Consider the following 7,899-nt stretch of genomic DNA (forward strand, 5'->3'; position numbering starts at 1 on the left):
CGGAAAAAGAAAAGAAGCCCCCAGAAAAAGAAACAGAGAAAAAGTCCACAGAAGAAATCTAGTCGCAAGAGAGGCACTTCGGCCAGGACGCAACCTTACACTCGCAAACCACGACCTGCCACGGCAGCCTCACGTTCATCCACTTCTCCGTTGATAACACCAAGAACTGAAGAGTACTTGGAGACGTTGATCACACCAAGAACATCTCCGTTGATGACCCCAAAAAGAACTTCCCCAGTGGCAGGACCCTCCAATTTAGTGGCAGTGGCTGCTGCTCACAAAGTACCTTCTCCCAAAATCAAAGTCCAAGAAAGATCGGGCATGTTACAAAGTTTACTGGATTTGTCAAAGCAAGAACTGGCTTGATTTAGTCCGTTGCGTTCCCCTGCACGAAGTGTCATGCCTGTCCTCAAATTGATACGACGTAAAGACAATCAGTGGCGACGCGTTCCAGTATAAAAAAGGCCTGTGACCAAGTCGGGGTATCAGTGTTTTTGGTGCTCCTGAAGACTCAAAGATGTCACCCTCCAGAAAACATCCCTCTTCTAAACAACCCCAAGGAAAGAAAAGAAAAGGACTGCCTCCTCGTTTAGTCAAACATTGGGACATGTTATCTGTCCTGTCCAAAGCTTCTCCACCTCTACGAAAAAAACTCATTCAATCAGCCTCCAAAGAGGTCATCGATACCGTGTGCGAATGTTGTTTGAACGTCTTGAAAGGCACGATCCCTTTGTCCAAACACCAGAAACAATGCTTAGGCAAACATCGTCACGTTCTTCGCCAAATGGTTCAAAAGAAAATTCCCATTCGTCAAAAGAAGAAGATGTTGGTCCAACGTGGAGGCATTTTACCCCTCGTGTTAGGCCCCTTGCTGAAAGGAGTCTTGGGAACCATGTTTGGAGTACTGGTGGGAGAAAGATAAAAAGGCCCTCTGAAGTCCCAAGATCTCAGAATCGACCCCTGACAACCCCATGGAAGGACGAAAACAAGCTTTAGTGCCTTACAAACGATGGATGGAATACCATCGTTGGCAAGAACAACGCACCCCGCATTTACCTCCCAATCCCAATTTGAGTGAGATGTCCCAGTTACAACACGAACTGCAGTCCTTGATGGATCGCCAATATTTGTCCGAAACAGAAAAATCGCAAAAGTACGGTCAACTCTTGCAACGAATGCAACTCTTTCACCAGAAAGCTTTAGACGAAACAGCTCTACCCACTCTGAAAGATTTTAAGACCTTGATGAAAAGTCCAGCACCATCACCAGTACCAGGACCACCACTACCAGTGACCAAGACAGAAAAAGGAGAAGAAGAAGAAGGGTTTCAAACTCCACCAGAAAAAGTACGCAAGTTAACATCACCACCTACCTCCAAAATTGGATGGATTAAAAAGATGATGGCTACCCCTTCTTCATCACAAGAGAAAAAGAAAGTGAAGACAGAAGTGAAGACAGAAGTGAAACATGAACCGATATCCCCTGTTCACACATCCTCCTCCTCGACACCTATTGCCGGTCGCACACGCAAAGCATTGCAATCCAAGAAAATACCTCAAGAGAAAAAGAGTAGCATCCTTCAAGAGTGGGTGTCTTATTAACACACAAACACAAGAAAAAATGGAAAAAGTCTTAGCCAGCATTTACTACGATCCCTCCCATCCTGCAGGTTACGCAGGAGTTCAAAAATTGTATCGTGCTGCCAAAATGCGACTGAAAAGTCTCCGTTTACCTCAAGTGCAACGATGGTTACAAGAACAAGCTACCTACACTTTACACAAACCCATTCGACGCAAGTTTTCCAGAAGTCGCACCCAAGTGGAAGGCATCGATCATCAATGGCAAGCCGATTTAGCCGATGTCTCTCATTTGGCCAGCTACAATCGTGGCTACAAATATATGCTTTGTGTCATCGACGTCTTTTCCAAATTTGCCTGGGTCGTGCCCTTGACTTCCAAATCCAGCAGCGAGTTAGTGCGAGCCCTGCAACGGGTGTTGAAACAAAGTGGTCGTCACCCTCTTCGATGGCAAACGGACAAAGGTACCGAATTTCTGAACCAAGCTTTCCAAAAAGAATTAAAGAAACGTGACATTCATTTTTTTACCACCGAGAATCCCGAAACCAAAGCCAGCATCGTGCAACGTTTTCAACGCACTTTGAAAGAACGCATGTAGAAATATTTTACGCATCACCACACTCTGAAGTACATCGACATCTTACCGCACCTGGTGCAAGCGTACAACCAATCTTACCATCGAAGCATCGGACGTGCCCCGCAAGAAGTGACTCCCGAGAACGAAGTGTTGGTGTTTGAGCGCCTGTTTTGGTACGTCCCCGACGAGGGCTTCCCCAAGAAAAGTGGAATGTTGGCCGTAGGAGATTGGGTGCGCATTGGCAAAACCAAACGCACTTTTGACAAAGGTTACTTACCTAACTGGGCGACCGAATTGTTTCGTGTCACTGGACGAGTGCATGGCCGTCATCCTGCCGTCTATAAATTGGAAGACATCAACGGAGAAGTGCTCAAAGGAACGTTTTATTTGCCCGAGTTACAACGTGTCACCAAAAAAGAAGACGACGTGTACGACATCGAAAGCATTCTCGAACGCAGAACCCGTAAAGTGGGTAAACGACGTGTCAAAGAAGTCAAAGTACGTTGGAAAGGATATCCACCCAGTTTTGATTCTTCGATCGACGCTTCGCAAGTCATCGACTATAAAAAGAAGTGACCATCATGCCCTTTCACACAGACGCTACGGCTACCAATCCTTCACCCAGTTCTTCTCTACAAGATTTGCAAAAACAACCCTTGTGGGTGTGGTGCGGAGGACGTGTGCCTAAAACGCAAATCGTCTTTTTCTGCCAAATCTTCGTGGTGTATTGTGTCATCGGGGCAGCCATCGCCAATTTGAGTTTGCAACAAGGAGACAAACAATTGTGGACCATTTTATTGAGCAGTTGCATCGGTTACCTGCTTCCCAATCCCTCCCTGAAATTCTCTTCTAACGGGAACCACGGGAACCTTGTGTCCAGTGCCAGTGCCAGTCACCACTCCAATAACAACAACAACAACCCCATTTTATGCGGAGACACACCTCTGACGTCCAGTAACCCCTCGGACAGCCACGGAACTCTGGAATTATGAGTCACCAAAACCAATTTTACTTAACCTTACCCAGTGACAGTTCCATGGAGGTGTTTCCCAACAACACGTTGTGCTGTTACACGGCCAAATTACCTCAGGCCATCCCATTAGATCACGAAGCCCATTGGGAAGTGGCTTTAGTAGAAATCATTCACCCGACCCAAGTCCTCAATGTCCTTCCCAATCAAAATTTTTTTGATGTGGAAGTTCATGACGAACCATTGCAACAGTACTTGGATACCTATGGCAAATATGACAAGAAAACCCCTGGCACAAAATATCAAAAGTACACCACCTATCACTTGTTCATTCCTCCAGGCTATTATTTTAGTGGCCAACATTTGGTCAGCACCATAGCCTCCAGGTTTAATGTCGTGTTTCTTAAAGCTTTGGAAAGTGTCAAAAAAAGTGTCACCATGGAATACCACAAAGCAGCTCGTCGCTTCTTGATGAAATTTCACGGGAGTAAAATCCTGTCCATTTTATTTTGTCCTGAATTGTTTGACATGTTGGGCGGAGACATGGACATGAGAATGGCCATAATCAAGAAAAAGGAATTACCAATCATTTACGACAACGAGTCTTTCAGCAAGTTATTTCGTGCCCCGGTAGAACTGAACCAAGGACTGAATTTGATGTTCGTGTATTCCGATGTGGTGGAGTACAACGTGGTGGGACACACCTCTGTGCCGTTACTGCGTGTCATTCCTTTCAAAGTGGATTCTGCCACGAACGCTGACAAGGAAGGTGGAAACACTTATCACGTCCACCGCGAATTTGTACATCCTCACTATTTGGACACGGTCAACATTGCTATAAAATTAGATCGGGGACAAAATATTCCATTCACCAAAGGAAAAGTCACGGTGAAACTCCATTTTCGAAAACGGTTCTCTCACGACTCGTAAGTCATGTATCCAGTGTACCGAGGGGTTGCTCGACAGCGAGGACACGGTTTAGGAGATATGTTAAAATCGGCCTTTCGTTCGGTGGCCCCTGTGTTGAAACCAATGGTGACACGCGGATTGCACGCCTTGAAAGATGCGGCACTGACGCAAGGCAAAGAATTTCTCCAAAATGTCATCATCGACAAACAAAACCCTAAAGAAGCCTTCATGAGGGCAGGCAAAAATGTCTTGCTGCAAACGGGCAAAGACCTTTTCGGCCGCCGAGAAACACCTATAAATGCCTTGCACGCTACCGAGTCAGGCATTCAGCAAGGACAAGGCAGAAAGAGACGACGAAGAAAACACCCTTTCACCAGACTTCACACTTCTAAAGCTAGAAAGGCAAAGAAAAGAAGAACCGTTCGAGACTTAGACGTTTTCGATTATTGAAAAAAACAGAAAAACAATGATGCACCGAGAGTCTTGCGCCTGTTCCAAGTCGGAACTGGATCTGTTTGCCATGCCCCCCACCATGATGACCATGCAAGAATCCCAATGGGTCGAATTTCACCCCGTCTCCTCTTTGATGGATTCAGTTCCTATCGAGTTTGAAATCAAAGGACAGCCCGAAGATTAGATCGATCTGAATAGCAGTTACCTGTATTTGAAAGTGAAAGTGATCGAACCACCCAACGCTAACATAGACAATGATGATATAGTAGCTCCCGTCAATAATTTCATGCATTCCTTGTTTAGCGAAGTGGACTTGTACTTGAATAACAAACTGGTCAGCAGCAACTTGGATACTTACCCTTACCGAGCGTACCTGGAAAATCTCTTGACGTACGGAAAAGAAGCCAAGAACACTCAACTGGATGCTTGCGTGGTATGGAAACCTGACAAAGCTACTAAGTTCAACAGCATTACAGTTGCTGGGGATGCTCAAAATACAACGGGATTTGTAGAACGACGAGCGAAAATTCATCTAAGTCGTAGTTTAGAACTGATGGATCGCTTGCATCTAGACATGTGGTTACAAGAAAAGTATTTGCTGAACGGGATGGATATCCGCTTGAGACTGAATCTCAGCAGTGCTGCTTTCCATTTGATGGCTGCTGATGGTTCCACTTACAAAACCATCATCCAAGAAGCCAGACTCTACGTGCGTCGTGTGGAAGTGTTAGCTAAAGTGGGAACCGACGTCAGTCAGACGTTGAGCAGAACGACCGCCAAGTATCCGATCCGACGCGTGGAAGTGAAAACCTTCACCATTCCTGCTGGACAGCGATCCATGATCGAAGATCATCTGTTCCAAGGACAGTTACCCAAGCGTTTGATTGTTGGTATCGTCAAGAATTCAGCCTTCAACGGAGCCTACCATGAAAATCCTTTTGAGTTTCAACATTACAATGTGTCCAAGATTGAAGTCAGTCGCGATGGCAAGACCTTGTGTACCCGACCTTTCGAACCTAACTTTGGTGCCGCGAAGAATTACTTGAGGTCGTATTTGTCCCTGTACGAAGCTACCGGTCAGTTAGGAACCAACACCAGTCACGGTATTTCATACGAGGATTATGCAGGAGGCTATGCTTTGTGGGCTTTTGATTTCACTCCTGACCAAGGCAGCGACGAGGGACTTTTCCACCCTATAAAATCCGGTCAGATTCGTGTGGAACATCAGTTGCAGAACCTTTACCCGTAAATAACACGGTGAACGTCATCCTGTATGCCGAATTTGACAATACCATAGAAATCAACAGTTTGAGAGAAGTCATTCTAGATTATTAGAAGCTATGGAAGACTGTTATCCCTCTTTGCCTAGTGGAGAAACTTTGAAGATGGAATGTGAGGAGACCGTGGAAGAAGAAGAAGAAGAAGAAGAAGAAGAAGAAGAAGAAGAAGAAGAAGAAGAAGAAGAAGAAGAAGAAGAAGAAGAAGAAGAAGAAGAAGAATCCCAAGACAAAGAAGTTATCATGATGAAGTCAAGATGGCCAGAACAAGAAGTCCATTTAGTCTCCTGTTTTGCTACAGTCCTGACAGATGTAATGAAAGAATTGATCAAGGAAGAGTGCTATGGATGTCACAACGATCATCCCAGTCAAATTCAACACGACAAATGTCTGATGTTGAGCCAAGAAGAAAAATTGGACGAATATCTGGACAAAGCTTGGGGTCACATCGAGATAGAATTCGTGTTGAACGAGTGGTATAAAGGCTTGGATAAACATTCTTCTCCTCCATTAACGTCTCTGGAGCGCCGTCGCATCGAATCTCTCTTGGACCAGAATAAGAAGTCGGAGCCAAACGCATTTTACTTGTCAGACATTTTCAAGCAAAAAGTCAGGATCGAATTGATCACTTATCATTACCTGTGAAGAAGAAAAAATGGCACACAAAAAAATGGATACCTGGGAACTTTATTACCTTTTGAACCACAGTTCGTACACGGCTTCTTGGAATCCTGTCGTCTGTGCTAAAGATGAACTCCCTCATCGCAAACCTCAAGATCATCTAGCTTATGTGATCAACACGGACGACAGTCATCTCCCAGGAACCCACTGGGTAGCCGTCTACTTTCCTCAAGAAGGATGTGTGGAATATTTCGATTCGTATGGATTGCCTCCTTTAGAAGACGATATCATTGAGTTTATGAGAAGAAATGCTCAGACCACCCGATTCAATAATGTGAAATTACAAGGCACAGATTCCTTGGTGTGTGGAAAATATTGTGTGTATTTTCTGCATCATCGCAGCCTGGGCTATTCCTTAGAACATTTAGTGACTCATTTTGTTCCTCGTTCTTCTTCTAGAAATGATGTGAAAGTAGATCAATGGTTTTGTAACTATTATGCTTATCTTTTGTCTCAAGCTAGGAAACGTAGTGTCCATCAATGGCCTAATGACTTCCAACAGTGGAAATCACAATTTCATTCACAACGTTGTCAACCCTGTTTAAAGTAGAGTGTTAATTGAAAAAAATGTTTGATGTTATATTGTTGGATTATTGTTAAAAATGTTAGAGTTGTTTGTTAGTGTTAAGTGATTTTGAATAAAAAATGTTGTGTTTTGAAAAAAAAATGCCTTTGTAGTTTGTTTAACTATAGGTATCCTGATTCATGCTCTTTGACTTCTCTTTATCCCTTCCATAACACTCATTAAACGTTCCGGCTCGAAAACCGTGGAGGGATGTTTTCCTTCACGTTCGAGATTTGACTTTAAGAACCGGGGTAGTTTCCAGTCTAACCATCCATTATCGACTCATCCTCCTACGAAGATGTGCTCCAAACTAGCTAAGCTCAACGAAGCCTACGTGAATTTGCATAGGGTCAGACACAGTCTGATACCGAAGCCAGAAGAGATAGAGAATGTGAGAATGTTAAAAGTCACTGAAGACCTGATAGAAGAGCTCTTGAGAGAAGAAGTGAACAGGGAGAAAGAAGAATGGACAGAGAAGTACAGACTTCAGAGACAGCAGCAACAGCAACAACAGCAGCAGCAGCAGCAGCAGCAACCTGAACCTGACAGAGGCTTTGTCGATTGTCGTATCGACACCAAAGAGTTCTTCTTCTCTTTCCGAAGAAGCAGACCTATCGTCAGAAAGTCTATCCTCAGAGGACGTCGCATTCTTAGAAACTAAAAGATTGCCATAGCAAACAAAAAAAAAAACAGCCCTTTTCAGGGCTACCCAATACTCTAGAAAAGAAATAACAATAGATTTGCCAATGTGTGTAGGTAGAGTAGTGTGAATATAAACACTAACTCTTTTTTAAAGTGTGAGTGTATGTGTTTGTGTATAGGATTGTGTGTTTGTAAGTGCTCACGTACGTTGGTGTGGATAGTAGATTAAGATCATGTTTTTGGCTGTT

The 7,899-nt window shown here is 44.1% G+C and overlaps 1 protein-coding gene across 1 annotated transcript in view; it reads right to left on the reverse strand.

Annotated features, from left to right (window-relative positions):
- Nucleotides 1–7,899, reverse strand: part of LOC149772523 (uncharacterized) — a 57,317-nt gene that overhangs the window by 44,750 nt on the left and 4,668 nt on the right. The gene's annotated exons all lie outside the window — the stretch shown is intronic.

The sequence above is a fragment of the Sinohyriopsis cumingii genome, unplaced genomic scaffold (genome assembly GCF_028554795.1).
Source record: "Sinohyriopsis cumingii isolate HCF-2022 unplaced genomic scaffold, ASM2855479v2 utg001412l, whole genome shotgun sequence".
NCBI classification, from domain to species: domain Eukaryota; kingdom Metazoa; phylum Mollusca; class Bivalvia; order Unionida; family Unionidae; genus Sinohyriopsis; species Sinohyriopsis cumingii.